At 38.2% G+C, this 18700-nt stretch overlaps 1 protein-coding gene and 1 long non-coding RNA gene across 3 annotated transcripts in view; both read left to right on the top strand.

Annotated features, from left to right (window-relative positions):
* Window positions 1-15283, top strand: part of LOC134298049 (uncharacterized) — a 64306-nt gene extending 49023 nt beyond the window's left edge. Inside the window, exon 2 of the long non-coding RNA XR_010005029.1 lies at window positions 39-15283. This is a non-coding gene — a long non-coding RNA (uncharacterized LOC134298049). The remainder of the gene's footprint in view (window positions 1-38) is intronic.
* The window catches only part of ppm1l (protein phosphatase, Mg2+/Mn2+ dependent 1L), a 233233-nt gene that overhangs the window by 95854 nt on the left and 118679 nt on the right, over window positions 1-18700 (top strand). The window lies entirely within an intron of this gene.

Here is an 18700-nt window from a genome sequence, read left to right as displayed (position 1 = left end):
TCTGCGTTCAGACTGATCCTTTGAAGTGAGCAGGACAGGTCATGGGGTTGTTTGGAACAGGGTTAGGATGTCTTGTTCCCAAAGTCCAGTCTGAGCAGAGTCACAAGACAATTTTAGCAGATTTCTCATCACTATGGAAGAAGTCACCAGCAAATAGGTTATCCTCATGAGACGGCTGTTCTGCATTCTATATAAAGAACCCTTCCAAGGAGTGTCTGTATGTTGTGGAAATAGATCAGCATATTAGGAAGGAGCAGCTTGGATAGAAGCCCTTAAGACTGACTCAGGAACCCATGTGGGATCAGTGCCCATCCTGAGAATAGCTTTTATGACTTTAAAGGCCAGCCCCACTCAGTATTTATTAGATTTTCCTGTAATGATTTTACAGAAGGAAAATACGTTAGTTTAGTTACAATAAAACACAGTTATGTTTTCAGAATTAAAGGAGATGATGTTCTGCTGAGAGCACAGAATAGTCCTCATGTGGGATTGTGATTCTGATTTGTGTTACTCTGAGCGTGTGGAACAAAAATACAACTTTTCCAAGCTCTTGTTTCTGCTAAAACAGAAAACTAGGTAAGCCTGGTAGATAGATCTTCATAGCCTTCTAAATAGAAGCAATGAAATTCAGTACTAACTAAGCTACTGCAGTTCCATGCACATTAAATAGAGAAAACTCGGGAAAGCATTTTTCAATAATGACAGACTTTCGCTTTAATCTTAAGTTCTCTGGCCTGCAATCAATTCTTTTTGTTTGTAGGAATTTTTTAATAGAATTTCTTTTGCAAAACACAATTGTTTTAATGGATTGTAGCCTAAGTATACAGGATCAGAACTTTATTGAAATCTGGCCTCATGCTATTTATTCTTCTTTTCATATATTGACATGTTTTAGGTCCAATTCCATTTCAGAGGCTTTGAGAAGTTTGCATGTATATTGAAAGTTTATATTGGAAGAGGACATGGTATTAGATAAATAGAGACTTAGTTGTAATTTAAAATGTGTTTGCAAGTTATGGTTACTGAAGACTGATTGAAGTGCTTGTTAGATACACTTTGGATACCAGGAAAGTTGTAATATGGTACACATTGAGTATCCATTATGTGAAATGTTTGGGACTAGAAGAGTTAAGTATTTTGGATTTTTTTAGATTTGGGAATAGTTGCCTAAACATAAGGAGAAACTCTAAACGCAAAATCCATTCATCTGTCACATGCACCTTATACACATAGCTCAAAGGCAATTTTATACACAATATTTGTATTATTTTTTGCAAATAAAACAAAGTTTGTGTACACTGAACCATCATACAGCAGCCATCCACATGAACAATTTTGTTTTTGAAGTATTTGAATTTCAAAAGCCCAGATAAGGGATAGTAAGTTAAAGGTAAAGGTTTCCCCTGAGGTTAAATCCAGTCGTGTCCGACTCTGGGGGTTGGTGCTCATCTCCATTTCTAAGCCGAAGAGCCAACGTTGTCCGTAGACACCTCCAAGGTTATGTGGCTGGCATGACTGCATGGAGCGCCGTTACCTTCCCGCCGGAGCGGTACCTATTGATCTATTCACATTGGCATGTTTTTTAATTGCTAGGCTGGCAGAAGCTGGGGCTAACAGTGGGCGCTCATTCCGCTCCCCGGATTCGAACCTGCAACCTTTTGGTTCTCAAGTTCAGCAGCTCAGTGCTTTAACACACTGCGCCACCGGAGGCCCCTAGATAAGGGATACTCAACCTATAATACTTTTATAATATGAAACATCTAAGAAGCTTTGGGAGTAATTATGAAAAGAGCTTATTATTATTGTGGCCTTGAAGAAAGTTTGGGTTGATCATTGCAGAAGAATTTGGTATCCTATTAGCCTCAAAGTAAAGTGATTGAGATTTATTTCCTTTCTATTGTTTATGTGAAACGATTCTGCAGTCAACTTTATAGCAGTGATATCAATAAAAACATTAAAACTTTCTGTTCTTGTTTCTGGAATTACAATAGAGAGATGATGGTTAGAGCCTCCCAGACAAAGATCTGTATTGTCATCACCCAAACAACAGTGTTCTCATATATTTCCTTTTTTCCGGGGCCTGTCAACATGAAATAACCCTCTCTACTGAGCTCAAGATACAATCAAGCCATTTGTTAGCAAACCCTTACATCCCGAGACTGTGTTACTGTATTGACCTAGTCTATGATAAGATGGAGATTATAAAAAGGTCATTCTTCTGATGTCTGAATAGCATGCTTCAAAGAATAGTAGGATAGGCTGCATCCTTGAGGCCCTGATTAAGATCCCAACTACACTACCATATAATGCACTTTGAAACTGTAGTATATGGTCAGTGTAGACTCAGATTATGCAGTTCAGTGCAGTTAAACTGCATTATATGAATCAACACTGCATTATAAGGCAGTGTAGATGGGGCCCAAGTTGACAACTGCAAAGAATACTTGGCTAAAAAACCATAAACCGGGTGCTGGTGAAGTAAATTAACTAGAAATTGAAATGAAGCTGCTGGTTAACTTGTCTGTTCAGAAAAGAATAATAGAAATAGGAATCTTAAAGGCCGAAGTCCAATCCTCTGCTTAATTGAGTCAACTCAGTAAAAACATATCCAACTGGTAGCTGTCCAAAGAAATAGACCTTATCACCTCTAATAACAACAACAACAACAAACAACTTTATTTTCTATCCCACCTCCATCTCCCCGTAGGGACTCGGGGCGGCTAACACGGGGCCAAGCCCAAAAACAAATAAAAGCACAATAAAATACAGGTAAAAACAGCATCAATAATCAGGTAAAACACATTAGACCGGATGATACAATCCAATAACAATACAATCACTGTAAAAACCAATTCTAAAATGTGGTTTTAAAGTGGAATAAAATGGGAGGACGGTCTAGGCAAAAGTGCAGCAATGTATATTATAGTGCCATATGGAGCATAGTAGAACAAAGTGCTCAAACATTCTCAGGAGAATTGGAGTGAGGGAGGACTTCAAATTATTTCCAGGGAAGAGTAATGTAAAGTGCGAGATATAGTGTAATCGTTTGAATATAGATTTGATCATGGGGACTAGATTATTCAAAAGCGCACTGGAAGAGCCAAGTTTTTAACCTCTCTATAATTAGCTCAATTGTTGAACATTTTTAAAAGCAATGCTTTTGGGTTGGAAAGATTAGCCATTTACAAGAAACGTTGCTCAGGTTTACAAGAACCTGAAGCCTAACCCTGCCAAGACACAAGTGTGTGCTTTCCACCTACGTAACCGTGAAGCCAACAGGAAACTGAAAGTTACTTGGGAAGGCCAAGAGCTCAAACACTGTTTCCATCCTAAATATCTTGGTGTCACCTTAGATCGAACACTAACATATAGGAAACACTGCATGAACACCAAGCACAAAGTAGCTGCACGCAACAACATCCTGCAGAAACTTACTGGCAGTGCATGGGATGCAGACCCACAATTAATAAGAACATCAGCCCTGGCCTTGTCTTACTCAGCTGCTGAGTACGCTTGTCCTGTCTGGCACAAGTCTGCCCGTGTGAAGCAGGTGGACATAGCACTGAATGAAACATGTAGAATAATCACAGGATGCCTTAAAGCTACACCTGTTGATAACCTCTACAAGTTAGCTGACATTGCCCCCCCCCCCCCAATGTGCAACAGGAAGTTGTTGCTAACTGTGAGAGAAATAACGTTGAACTTTGCGAAAGCCATCCACTGCATGACTATCAGCCTCCTCCCAGTAGACTTAAATCAAGGAAAAGCTTCATGAGAACCACCACTCCTCTTGATGTTCCTCCAGCAGCAGCAAGGGTGTCGCTCTGGGCAGCTAAACCTGGCAATTCCAACTGGTTTCCAGGGGCAAACCAAGAATGGGCAACATGGAAGTCCCTAAACAGACTCAGAAGCGGAGTGGGCAGATCAAAAGACAACTTGGCAAGATGGCACTACCTGGAGGAATCTTCCACCTTGTGTGACTGTGGAGCAGAACAAACAACTCCGCATATGTATGCTTGCCCACAACATCCTGCCTCATGTACGGAGGAGGAGTTGTTTAAAGCTACAGACAATGCGGTCACTGTTGCCCGCTTTTGGTCTAAAACTATTTAGCTGCTTGTGATTCCTTTATTTTATCACTTTAAATAAATAACTGTTGAACATTCCTTCTACTATTCAATCAAAATCTACCGTACTGAAACTTAAATATATTAAAACTGGTACTAAGGCAGCAGAATAAATCTACTGCCCAGCTTCTTCAATCTTCCCTTTATGTTTTGTTCTGAGTTCCTCTTACCATCCATGTTGCCCTTCTCTGAAGCTGCTCCAATTTGTGTATATCCTGTGCTTCTATTAATACAGGCTACAATATTTTTTGGCATCTTTGCTGAAGCATCACACAACTGGGTCATTTTCAACTTATGATCCACAGTAATTCCAAGGTCATTTTTACATACACTGCTGTTTCGCCAAGTATCTCCCATCCTGTAAAATGTGTGCTTGGCTTTTGTAGCCTAAAATGGCAGGGCTCATATCTGCTAAAGAGTTATAACCAAAAGTAAAGGAGAGCAGAATGGTGAAGTAGTTTGAGTATTGGTGTAGGAGTCTGAAAAATCTTGGCTGAGCTTTAGAAGCCCATTAGAGTAGCCTTGGGCAAATCATGTTCTCAGCCCAAGAGGAAGAAAACTGCAAACCCTCTCTGAATTGCCTAGAAAACCCTATAGTTATAGTCACAACAGTCAGAATCATCTTGAAGGCATGTAACAACAACAAAAATGAGCTTTAGTAGCTTTAGGCTATAAAACAGAGGATGGGGAGGAAGAAAAATAAAGTTTCTTGCTTTTTTGTTCAGTTGGGTTTTTTAGAATCTAGAAATATTTTTCCTATTTCTAGTTACATTTGCAAATACAGCAGAGTCTCACTTATCCAAGCTAAACGGGCCGGCAGAAGCTTGAATAAGCGAATATCTTGGATAATAAGAAGGGATTAAGGAAAAGCCTATTAAACATCAAATTAGGTTATGATTTTACAAATTAAGCACCAAAACATCATGTTATACAATAAATTTGACAGAAAAAGTAGTTCAATATGCAGTAATGTTATGTTGTAATTACTGTATTTATGAATTTAGCACCAAAATATCACGATATATTGAAAACATTGACTACAAAAATGGCTTGGATCATCCAGAAGCTTGGATAAGCGAGGCTTGGATAAGTGAGACTCTACTGTATATGGATACTTTTTAACTTTATTTACCCATACAATTGAATCCTGTTTTGAGTAAATGCTGGTGTTAATCCCATTGATTCATGGATCTATTCTTGCTGGAACTAACAATAGGATTTAGGCCATAATTGCAAACAGTAGGCTGGAGTGAAGTATGATTAGCAATGCAAATATAACATTTCGCCATGGCTGGCATTTTTTATTTGTGTGCATTTTATTTGGATAGCGGCATCTGAACTGAATATTCATGTGAAATTAGAAATATATGTTCAAGACAGAATGGTATATTAGAGCCAATGCTAGTTTGACTTACTCTCTCAGCTTTTCCTTGGGCAATTGAATGCAAATATATTGTAATGAAATGCTTGTCCTTATTGAAATAGAAGTTGATGGCTACCTTGAAGACACTGTTTTCTGACAACAACAGCTCTAAACCTGATACCTGTTTAATGGACTCACAAAAGATGCATAATATACTGTATTAAAAAAATCTCCCTTGAAAACTGTAATGTCAGAGTAAAAATCATGTGTATGTTGAAAACACAGTTTATGTTTCAACATCTCTGCAGTCCCTGTTTCCTTTTATCCAAGGGATGGCGAAGAAACATCATTTATTATAAAATGATATAAAATATTAATTTAATTTTAATATGCCAAGGGCCATAGAACAGTGTATGTAATTCTGTTTTTCCTTTCCTGTCATTTTATCCTGTTAAGAGAAACTCTGTAATATAGGTTTGGTTCAAAAAGAATGATTAACCCAAGATCTTCCAGTCTGAGAGTCAGTGTTCGATTGCTCAATTGACTATGGAAACCAACTGGGTGACCTTGGATAGGCCACACTCTCTCGGCCCCAGAAAACCCCATGATATGATCATCTTAGGGTTGTCATATGTCAGAAATGACTTGAAGGCCCACAACCGTAAGAACAACTCCTAATTTGCTTGAGAGTTATGAACCAAAGTTATCTACACCACATTGGCTTTGTAAACCTTTGCTTCTTTATGTACAAACTCTACCTGACACATACTTCTGGGGATTATTAAAAATGTTTGCGGTTGATGGTCCCGCAGTAGCAGTTCATGTAGGTCAATTGAATATGCTTCCAGTTGGTGAAATGAATTTAGTAAGAGCCATGCTGTACTGGAGCAATGGCTTATCTATTCTTGTATTATGTTAATTCAAAGTGTGGCCATTCACATTCCTATGAAAAGCCCACTCTCTGGAGATTTGGCTAATTTATCCTTTGTTCTACTTTGATAGACATTCTAATGGGAACGGTGTGTTGCTGGATATTTCTCAAGCAAAGCACACTGGTTAGCTATAAAAAGTCCCTTTGTTGCTAGTTCTAGCATATCTATACCCAGTAGTTTCCAACAGAAATGTAATGGTATACCTGTACAATTATACATTAATATGTTTGTCTGTGATTTTCCATGTTTTGCAACTGCAGGTTGAGCATCTCTTGTTTAGAATTTGAAAAAATCCAAAATATTCTAAATTTGTTCATATGGTAACTGAGATAGTCACATCTTTGCTTTTGGATGGTTTGGGGGTACATTAAGTTTGTTTTAGGCACAAAATCATTTAAAATATTACATTCAGTGTACGTATATGAAATTGTACATGAATTTCATGTTCTGACTTGGGATCCATTTCTAAGATATCTCATTATGTTTGTATGTACATGCAAATACAGATATTCCAAATTCCCCCCCCCCCCCAAAAAAATCCAAAATTCTAAACAGTTTGGATCCCAAGCATTTCAGAAAAAGGATGCTGAGATTTTACAGAGTGCAACGTATGTGTTCGTAATTATATACGGTTTGGATTGTCTTTAGGTCTTTACTGGTAATAGGAAAATAATAAGGGAATTCATTGTTGTATATATCCCACACATTTTCTTTGGATCCTTCCCTGAGGGCTATAGCTGCATTTCTGGCTGTTTATACGGCTAAATGTAACCTTGGCATTTTGGGCAGCTTTACCAGCAGCTTGGGAATTCTGTCAAAATGAGCTCTTCAGCCTGTGGAAACTCATCTCAAATAGTTGCCTAATATTCTAAGCAGATTCTGATACACTAAAGCCACTTCATTTTTAATTGGATCATCTGGAATTAACAGTTGTGGCTATACCTCAGTTACATTGCTATATTAATTAAATTGCTGGATGGCATATTTTCACAATTTGATGGACAAGCCACTGTTTTTCCAATTTGATGCTCTCTGTAACTTCAGGTACCTTAATTTTTCAAAGGCAAACTGAATTTTTTGGGTGAATTAAATGCTTTCTGTTTTGTTCATCTGGTTATTTGCCCCTCTTTCCCAAACGCACCTCAATTTTATAACATTTAAATCACTATGCTGTGAAATACATGTATTTGAGTCCATGTTTGAAAATAAAAAGCTGTTACTAGTGGGAAAAAGCCAGTTTTAATGGAGCTTGATACATTATGGGCTTTTGGCATTTGATAAAAGCATTTCAACATCTAGGGTTTTGACTTCTTCCTGCTTAGAATGTGAGAAATCATAACAAATCTGAAAATACTTTTTTTTAAAAAAGTTGTATTTGTTGGTAACCAAAGCTGTCCTTTCTGCTCACTCAATAGTAGAATCCAATGTCAGAAGAGAGGCATAATCTTCCCTTATCATTGCCCTTCCTAAGCATCCCAAAAACTTTCCTGAAGCCTTGTACAATCTCTGCAGGGAAGGCTGGGGGACGATTTTTATAGTACTGAATACCAAAGCCAGAACATCATATTTACTATGTGAAAGCTGGAAAGTGAGGAAGAAAATAAGCTAATCACAAATGTAATGTTGGAGGAGAGTACCGTGAATATCCTGGACTGACAAAAAGATAACTCAATGAGTCCAAGAGCAAATTGTGCCTAAATTGTCCCTGGAAGCCAAAATGACTAAACTGAAACTGTCATACTTCGGATGTGACTCATTAGAAAAGACAATAATGCTTAGTAAGATAGAAGGCATAGGAAAAGAGGAAGACTGCACTGGCGAGACTCAATCAAGGAAGCCAAGCCCTGAGTTTCCAAGTCCTAAACAAGTCTGTTGGCAACACAATGACTTGCAGGTATCTCATTCATAGGGTTGCCATAAATCAGAGCTGTCTCGTCTGCAGTTAACGACAAAGATTGGAGGGCGAGGAATCCAATATTCTAATATATGTTGGATTTAGACTTGAAATATGCCAATAAACATTCAAAAACACCAAAATGGAATGCACTAGCACTTTTGAGATTCACTGGGAAGATTTTTTTTTTATGAATACAGTCCAAGTACATGCAAGAAATTTCTTCCCAGTGAATCTCTAAGTTGTTAATGGATTCTTTCATATCTTTTTAGTTAGGTATTATAAGCCTGAAATAAACAGGGCACCAACATTTGTAAAATGTCTCTCCTTTCAACACTTTAAGGCTTGTAGATAGCGATGTCCTTGGTTGCCTGGAGTAATGCAGTTATTATTCCAGGCAACCAAGGACATCGCTACCTTCAAGCCTGCCTTCTAACCACATAAATCTGGTTTCACTTAGTTCTAAAGACTAGATGCTACAATTTCATCCCTATGTTGACTTCAATTGGTCTCTGTTGTAATATTCTTTTAATTCCTCTTCCTGATGAACTTGTTTTTATTATTGCTTTGGCATATCTTATGTTTTTATCCTACCCCTATGCTATGCTGGAGTGTGTGGCACCAGTTGTATCGGTGATAATCCAATCTGGATAGCCTGTTCTGTACCATGGCCATGTTCAGTGCAACCTCCCCATCTGTATGACCAGTACTTGCAGTTTCATTTATCAATGTCCAACAAAATATATACTCTCTAGGCATTTTCTAGATCCTCCAACACCACTCTGTGGAATCCTTGGACCAGAGGTACTTCATTCCAATAGAGTTTGCTGTTATTTATGGCTTCACATATCCATATGGTGGTGAACATGTAGTAGCTGTATTGTTATACTTGTCTGTGATTCCATGTGTCTTCCTATTTTCTTCATAGCAGGACACATTTGTTGATGAGAATTGTTGGATACGAGGCAATATTATGTTCCAATTGCTGATTATCTTTTTGATAGCTATCCGTAACAGATGCTGAAAAAAATAAAATAAAACTGGAAAACCCCAAAATGGATGAATTTGGGGAAAGTCAGTCTCTAGAGTATATTTAGAAGTTATAACTAAGAAACCTTGTTTAAGCATCCTTCCCTTCCACTTGCTGATTTTTCCTTTTCCTCTTGCTGTGTTCTTATTATCATGACCAACATCAGGGCAGAACTGTGACTTTCCTGAGATAACCTCTATAGTTTCATTCTCATAGTTCACTTTGGATGAGAACAGGTTTAAATTTGCCTATGAGAGATAATAATTTGAAATGGCTGTTGCTAATTGAGAACAAGGTATAAGATGGATAAAAGCTGGATTCATCAACCAAGTTTTGCAGGTCAAAGACTACAAAGGAGTGTAGATAGCAGTTTTAATTACTTGGGAGCAAATTGTTGGACATAGTAGGTAGGATTTCTAAATAAACAAATATAGGATTCCACTCTTGTCATCCTTTTCAGCTATGAATTCTAGATACGGCCAACTAAGGCTAAACTGTCTGTGTATTCAGATGACAGCTGGCAACAGATGGTGGCACCTGATCATTGGCAGCAGGAAGATGTTGCAGACAGACGAGATGGAGAGGCAGGCTAAAAGGAGAGAGGTGAGACAGACAGATAGATAGACTAGATGAGACATCAGATTCGGTTGCCTGTAATTGGATTGCCTGTCTCCTCACACTTACTGGAGAAACCATCACATGCAGGGAAAAGGAGGTTTAGCCTGGGACTACAGTGCTAGAATGTATGGTACAATCCTCTCGTCATTTAAATTCCCTTTCTTAAGTTCATTGTTGGAGAAAACCTAACAGGCACCTACACTTTTTACACACGTATGGAAGAACTGGCAGCAAATAAAGAATGTCCTGAATGATAAGTGAATGATAAATTCCATTTTCTTGGATTCTACAGCACTTGATAACCTCTGTGTCTGACTGAGCCTCAGTTCAAATCTGTGCAATGCAGCTGAATTTCAATTCCTTCCCTTAAAAAACGTTTCCTTTAAAATGTTTTGTAAAGTAAAAGAAATATTGGTAAGGGAAGAGGAAGAAAGGGTTCTTACACTAAATGTATGGGGACCAAAATAAGTGAGATATTCTGTGTCACAGAATATCAAAGTACAAGGATCAAAATAAACAAAGGAAAGCCTTCTGAATAATCTTTGTATCATTCTCCGATGGGCGGTATCAGCATGACTGTTGACACAAGCAAAAAAGAAAAAAAATCTCTTGTCAAAATGTGTCTTATTTCATTTATCTTTTACATAAATGGAAGTCATGGGTGCATCACATTTTCTGATACTTACAAAGGGGAGTGGATGAATACAAGATGAGCATGCCTTATCTAAAATGCTAGGAACCAGAAGTGTTTTGGATTTCAGATTTTTTTTTCTTATTTTGGAGTACCTCTACTTGCATACACATACATACATAATGAGATATCTTAGAGATGGGATCCAAGTCTAAACATGAAATTTGTTTCTTTCATATACACCATATACACATAGCCCAAAGGTAATTTTCTCCAAAATATTTTAAATGATTTTTTTTGTATGAAGCAAAATTTGTGTACACTGCATCATCATAAAGCAAAGGTGTTACTATCTCAACCAACTCTGTAAACATTTTTGAATTTTGGAATTCCGGATAAGTCATGCTCAATCTCTTAATACTAGACTTGGGTTGAAAGTGATGTCTTTGCATGATACTTCAAAAAAATCAAACACAGTTTTCTTCATATATAATTAATGATAATTAGAAAAGATTATGGTGCTTGGTAAAGTGGAAGGCACTAGGAAAACAAAAACAGACTACAAGTGCATTCATTCAATCAAGGAAGCCCCAGTCCTGAGTTTCCAAGAGCAGAGAAATTGATGACCAGGGCTTTTGGAGGTCTCTTACTGATAGTCACTTTGACAGAAAACAACAACAAATAATTAATGAAGAATGTGCTTAAATAATACATGTTTTCAGGACAGATAGTAATGGTCTGCTAAAAGACATAGATGGCAATCCTGTGCTCAACTGTGGAGTGACTTACCTCTCAACTCGAATCCCAATGTCAAGGTCAGACCTAAAGATAGAAAGCGTTTGACTAAAAGAGTTAGGAAACATGTGGTCATCCAGATATCATTGATACATGAGAATCGCAGACTGAGAATGCCTGAGAATCGCAGACAGGCATTCAGCTGATTAAGACTGCTTCCATGAGAAATTCTAGGGAGTCATGCATCTGGACACAGAGATTGACTTTCGGTTCTGATTCCCCAGAGAAGTGTTCTTTGGTGGGAAAACGAGACCCTATTTAGGTTCCTTGCCCCGAAGGAATCTTGCGGAGTCAATTCGTCAGCTACTGGAGTAGGCTGTGTGTGGACAGCGCTATTCCCGTTTCCAAGCCTCGTTCCTGTTTTCAAGCCTTCATTCACGTTTCCAGCCTTGTTTCTGTTTCACGGACCTTGCCTTGCTTCCCGGACCTTGCCAAGTAATTACCACGGATCTTGTCCCTGTTCCTCGTTCCTTGTTGCCTTGAATCAAGCTATTTCCTTGCCTTGCCTAAGTTTCATGGACTAAAGGACCTTGTCATCTCCCCTCACTTTGCTTGGCAAAGTGAGTGTTTCGGTTACTGGATTACAACTTTGGACCTTACTATTTCATATTGGACATTGTTTTCCTGGACTATATTTGACCTTTCCTGAAAGGACATCTTCTGAACTATATTCTACACTTATTTTTATTGCCTTTACTTATTTCCTTAATAAAGATATTAGATAGATTCTGGCCTCTGTGTATGGTTATTGGTGCTCTGCAGCCTGGGTCGTGACAGTTAGCTTGAAGATTTATTCTGTATGTGTGTGATAAAATATGCAAACTGAGCAAGTATTGCTTAGGCAATATTATTCCAAAATGGGAAAAATCTAGCAATTGACTTCTGTTGCCAGAACAGCCAATCTAGGAGAACCAGGGGGCTTTAGCCTCTTCACGAACTCCTAAATTAGTCCTTGAAACTCAGATCACCTCTGGAGTCTCTCGCAGGGTGTGGTGGAGGGCTGCATTAGAGAGGGAACAAAAGTTCGAATAGTTCTATTAGTGGATTGATGCTTTTATCTTAATATCAACATACCCGAATTGACTTCTGCAACCTTAAAAACACTAAATATTTGGGTGTATTTTGTTTTTGAGTTATGATATAATTTACTTTGGATCCCATATTGGAAGGAAGGTGGGATGCAAACTAAATAAAACAATAAATTGATTCTTTTCTCATAACCACTTCCTCCAGTGAAGGAAAAATTATTATCCTTAAGAGTTCTTGGGAGAAAACCACATTGCGTAAAAGTTTACTATAGTACAGCATGACCCCTGTATCCGCTGAGGATATGTTACAAGGCCTGCCCACCCCTTGTGGATAATTGAAATGGCAGATAATAGTGCACACTATATTTTGACTATACCTAGAATGAAAGCATACTATAGGATAGTACTGGAGGAACTAGAGAAGTCCACAGATATTTCCAGGATGGGAATTTTTGGAGCTTGGGTAAGTGAAAGTGTATATTGAGCCCACAAATAAGGAGGTCATATTGTGCTACTGTTAAAATACTTAAAGACTAAGACTGCTGTTGCATCTTAAATACTGGAGGCTGCATGAACATTGTCTTGGAAGGATCTCACAAGTTAACTCTAGAGATCTACTGACCAAGCCTGTTTTCCCCCCTTAAGCCGCCAATACATTGTTATTATCTCTTTGATCCCAACAGGATACAAGAAACACTGTTTTCCTCTTCCAAAAGTGATATTGCCAAGCTAGTTTGCCATGAATTATAAATGCTCAGTGGTTATTGCTTTTCTTCCCTTAATTTCTTTTCATTACAGAATGTCCATTGTCTGGAGCATTCGCTTATCTCCTGTGATTCTGCCCTGATCTTGTAAACAAGCCCCTCTCTGTGCTTTTGAAATAAAGCTTGCAATCAGTGTTTACATGGCAATCTTATTCATGTCTCCTCAAAATTAAGTACCAATGAATTCAGCAGGGTTTACTCTTAAATAAATATGTAAGAGGTTGTAACTGTATTTCTCAGAAAAATCCTTTTCATTGGCTCTTTTCTATTCAGTATTGTGTGATCATGACTATTTTATTTATTTATTTATTTAGTTCTGATATTTCTACCCCACCCTTCTCCCCGAGGGGACTCAGGGTGGCTTACACAACTGGCAGGATCACTACCAGTATATCATAATACAATAAAATGATACAACAATTAAAATAGTTAAATAACATAGTAAAATACAATATATAAAAGATTTAACACAGGTCTGTAGTGTTATGTGTTCTGAATGAAGAAACAGATTGTGACCCTAAATGCTCTTCTGTTGTCAGTTGAATGTTTACTAATGTATTGGCGCCAGTTTAGAGACGTGTGTTTTGAAAGTCTCTTGCTGGCTTTGGTATGTAGCCACCATCATTGACTCTTCAAATATCGCAGACTTCAGCTACGCTGTGAGCCAACAGTATTATTATTAAGATTTCAGAAGTAGGATTCCTCATGCCAGAGCCATCATAGCCAAAGGAATGCTCGGTTCCAACAACATTTGCATGGCCATAGGATACCTTACATCTGTGATAGAGAATGGATGCTGACCTGAGGTGCCTTTAGAACAGGCATGGGTAAACTTCAGCTCTCCAGATGTTTTGGATTTCAACTCCCACAATTCCTAACAGCCGACAGGGTGTTAGGAATTGTGGGAGTTGAAGTCCAAAACACCTGGAGGGCCAAAGTTTGCCCATGCTTGCTTTAGAGAGATGCTGAAAATGCCACATGGAAAGAGGATGTTTTGAAAGACTGCAGTGACCAAGCATCCAAGAGGAATGGAGGAAAGCTAGTGACTTTTTGAATACTTGACATATAAGATTGTCCATGGAGAATTTTATGGTGATTCTAGCCTTAGAAAAGCTCAATGGGCATCCCTGGAGTTTTCTGACAGGATGGTCCAGGGCTTTCACTGTAAATAATTAGATTCCAGTTTATTTTTATTTAAACCCTGCCGTGCATAGTTGGCAAAGAGAACATATCAGGTGCACAAAGAATTTGACTGTTTCTGAACAGGCAAATTATACAGTCTCTTGACCTGATTTCTTAAAATAAAATTTTGCATACAGATCCAAGAGCTTGTCATTAATAAGCCTAACAATTTGAATTTAATCAGAACCTTTCATTGTAAATGTAATGCACAGCAAGAAATGGCATCTGGCTCTAAATATTAAAAGTTATTCCGCACTCCCTCTATTTAGAGCACATTAAGGGTGCCTTCCATATGCACATATATTAGGGAGTAATTCAGATTGAACACTGCAGGATTTCTTCTTAAGCAACAAACAAACTTTTTTTCTGTGCTAAGCTTTGCAAATTGTGCATTATATATTTGTCAGCCTCGTGATTTAAGCCTTAAAAGTTTAAGAAATACAGGAAATTAGAATTCGATTTAAAGCTCCAAGTGCCCTCTAAACTACTGTTTATTTCTTATCATCTTTGACACTGTGTAGAATGGCAGTGAGCTTTGATGAATGCTATTAATGTGCATATATCCAGAAAATTTCACTTGCTATTGTAAACTTACTAAATTTGAGCATCCACATTTACACTCAGTTATCTTGCTTTCTTGCTATTTATAATATTGACAGAAATGCTTCCACTATCCCTTGGAAAGATATCTGGGATTCATGACGGTGAAATACTCTCACTTCTGGAAAGTTCATTAAGTGATATTGAGATACACATGCTGGTAACATATTCAGGTTAGCTGTGTTTCACAGATAGCAAAAACAACAAAATACACAAAGCAGGAAAACCTTTAGTTGGCCACTTTCAAATCACAAAATACAAGATTTCAAAGCTTTATTGTCTTTTTTATCAGGTAAATATGATTTAAAAAAAACATACAGAGAAAAAAAGTTGACAATATTAGAGTCGTAACCCTACTACGTTCCGTCTTAGATGTTGCACTATTGTCAGTAAAGATGTTTTTGAGTGATTTCAATGGCTATTCCCCATCTCAGCCAAAGGTCAATAAAAGACAGTCAGTGAAATTTCAACTGCAGTAGCAACAAAAAAGTGACTTCACTTGAGATCCAGTTCTCCCTGTCCTATGCAAAGCTAACTGCTCCTTTCTTAGACTGAGAACACTGGAATTTGTCCAGATGTCCCTGTACCATTACTTTGGGAAAAAGCTTAGGTTCTGCACAGTACAGTTAAAACATATCAACTATAGTTCAATGAGAGAGTTGTACCTTTGTGGGAGATAGAAGACTCAAACAGAAGTCCCAATCATTTGGCTCCCTTGTGTTTTGAGAGGAAAATCCACTCACAAACAATTGTTGGTCCATGTTGGAAGAGGCATATCTCCAGTGTGGGTTCTGAAGCTTCAAAGGGAAAGCAGCTGAAAGAAATGAGAGGTCGTTATGATTTGGGTTGATCCATGCTATCCCCCCATCTAAAAATAAAGAGGCAAAATGCTCTGTCCTTTCCACCTTGCTCACTGCTTTCCACCAATGCCCCCCTAGAAATTGCATTTCACATTAAATACCATTTAATATCACTTTAACAGTGGCCGGCCTGGTTCGACCACATAACTGCCATTGGTGAACCCTACAGAATTTTGTGATTTGTGATTTGGGGAGGAACCAGGGCTTTCTAGCAGATAATTTGACATAACTCATAAAACTATAAACCCCAGTAATCTGTAGGATGGAGATCAGGCAGTTAAGTATCAAGTAGCATCAAAGTGATAGTATGAAAGACACTGAGACTGAATTGCCATACATACATGTACCTCGATTGCAGAATGTTTTGTTTTGACAGAAGGAATTGGTTCCAACTTCAATTCATATATATTTAATTGTGTGTGTTCGCACGCGCATACATGCACATAGAACTTTTCTGGATTTTGAATATTCAGACACAAAGAAAAAATTGCAAGTTCTTGGGAAGTGTTTCCATGTGGCAGTGACACCCTCTAAAACAGTGGTTCTCAACCTGTGGGTTCCCAGATGTTTTGGACTTCAACTCCCAGAAATCCTAACAGCTGGTAAACTGGCTAGGATTTCTGGGAGTTGTAGGCCAAAACACCCGGGGGCCCACAGGTTGAGAACCACTGCTCTAGAACAAAGAGATCCTTATTAGTATATAGATAGGATAAGATGCTGTTCATCTCATCTTGATCTATAATGTGACCGTTCCGCAGCATCGTTTTTCCTCAATGCATCTTCTTGATGTAACTAAGCTCTGCGGAGGAAGGAACTGGAAGAGTATTTAAATATTCCTTTTCATCCATGCCCAACACATGATATTTCCATTTGGTCTCTCTCTAGTCAAATCTCTAGTTTTCCAGTTCTGGCTGGGAAGTGTTGAACTCCAAGTCAAGTAAGGCAAACAGCAATTTTCCTTTGGCTGTTCCAGATCTCAGTGCTGATTAATTTTCCAGACATCTTTTTTCCAGGCTTCCAGGCTTTTCACTATGTTGAACGCCATGAAGACAACCTAAACAACATCTAGAAGCAACTTTTCAGAGTTAGTCCTTTGCCTGTCCTTACAGCCTGAAAAACCAAACGAAAAAGAACCAAGCAGTTTGGAATTGCTTTTAAATTAAAGGACATGTCAATACTGCAGATGAATCACCTACTTTGGTATACAACTGGGCTTCTATAAATCAAGTTATGGAATTTTTTTCATTGTTCAAAAAGCGGTAGATTTATTTAGCCCGTTCCACCTGAAGTCAGAAGGACAGCATCTTATTACAATTCTTAAGGGCTGACGCATTCTGTCTACTATTTCATTTCATTACAATAGAGAATCTTTAGCCTAGTTCTACCACCTAAGGATACTTTGCTCAGCCTGGAAGAGTTTTTGCATATATTAATTCTTAATTTCCTATTTGAACAGCATTGAAGGCTGAAATCAATAGGTGGCCTTGGAACACAGGAACACAATTACTTAAATAGGGATTGTTTTTTTTCTCTTTGATAATACAGTGTATATTAGAAAAGAATCCCTATCCTTTAAAAAAAAAGTTGTAGCACCTGACTGTAAGGATGAAACCATCATAGGGAATGACTTATCCCCTATCCCCTTCTATATTTCCACCTCCAAGGAATCTTATTTAATGAATATTTCACTACTTATAAAGTATTGCAGGAAAGTCAATTTATTTTAATCATATGTCCTTCAAAACAATAGAGTGTACCAGTTCAGTATAAAGTCGTAAATAAAACAGAGAAATATAAATGTTCAGCTATGACATTGGAGTTCTTGGTTTGAGTCTCTATTAAGTTATGAGATCTGCTGCGTGATTTTAAACTGGTTGCACTTTCACAGGTTTATTGGGAGAAAGTGGAATAGTTTCATAGTTATCATTTAGAGGTCACTGAAGAAAAGCGAGTGAAAGAACTACGAATATACTGTTATTTCACCAAATCTATGGTGCTATAGAATGTAAAGAGTGTGTCCTATTTTGAAACTTAATTTTTAAAAAGAAATTTTCTTAAAATTCTTAGAATATTTTTACATTTTGCTCTGCATACCAATACCCTTAAAAATTTCTGCTGCTTCTGCAACAATCTTGCCTCCACAAGAGGAAGAGGGGGAAGGGCCCCAGCCCCAGTGGCAGTGCCAGCTCCCAACATTTTGTCCTCAGCCAGTCTCTCGAAGGTAAGCCGCCCTGAGTCCCTTTGGGGAGAAAGGGCAGGTTATAAGGGCCGGGCTATGGCGCAGGCTGGTGAGCAGCCTGCTGCAATAAATCACTCTGACCATGAGGTCATGAGTTTGAGGCCAGCCCGTGGCGGGGTGAGCACCCGTCAATTAAAAAATTAAAAATAGCCCCTGCTCGTTGCTGACCTAGCAACCCGAAAGATAGTTGCATCTATCAAGTAGGAAATAAGGTACCACTGATAAAGTGGGGAGGCAAATTTAACTAATTTACGACGTTGGAATGAGGAAGTGCCATCACAGTGGATGATGAAGCAGCTGCTCCCCCCTGTGGCCAGAATCGAACATCCCCTCAGGAGAAGGTTAAATTGCCTCTGCGTCTGTCTCTGTCTCGGTTCTATGTGTATATGGGCATTGAATGTTTGCCCTATATGTATATAAGGTGATCCACCCTGAGTCCCCTTCGGGGTGAGAAGGGAGGAATATAAATACTGTAAATAAATAAATAAATAAATAAATAAATAAAATAAGACAGTTTAACAAACCCCAAAATCTAGAGAATGTAAGGCATCATCAAATTTAAGGCACACCTTTAATAAGGAAAAGTGCACCATAGATTCGGTATATATTGCAACCATTACTCCTTCCACTAAATTCC

This window comes from Anolis carolinensis, chromosome 3 (assembly GCF_035594765.1).
Source record: "Anolis carolinensis isolate JA03-04 chromosome 3, rAnoCar3.1.pri, whole genome shotgun sequence".
Lineage (NCBI taxonomy): Eukaryota > Metazoa > Chordata > Lepidosauria > Squamata > Dactyloidae > Anolis > Anolis carolinensis.
This window is presented reverse-complemented; position numbering and strand designations above follow the sequence as displayed.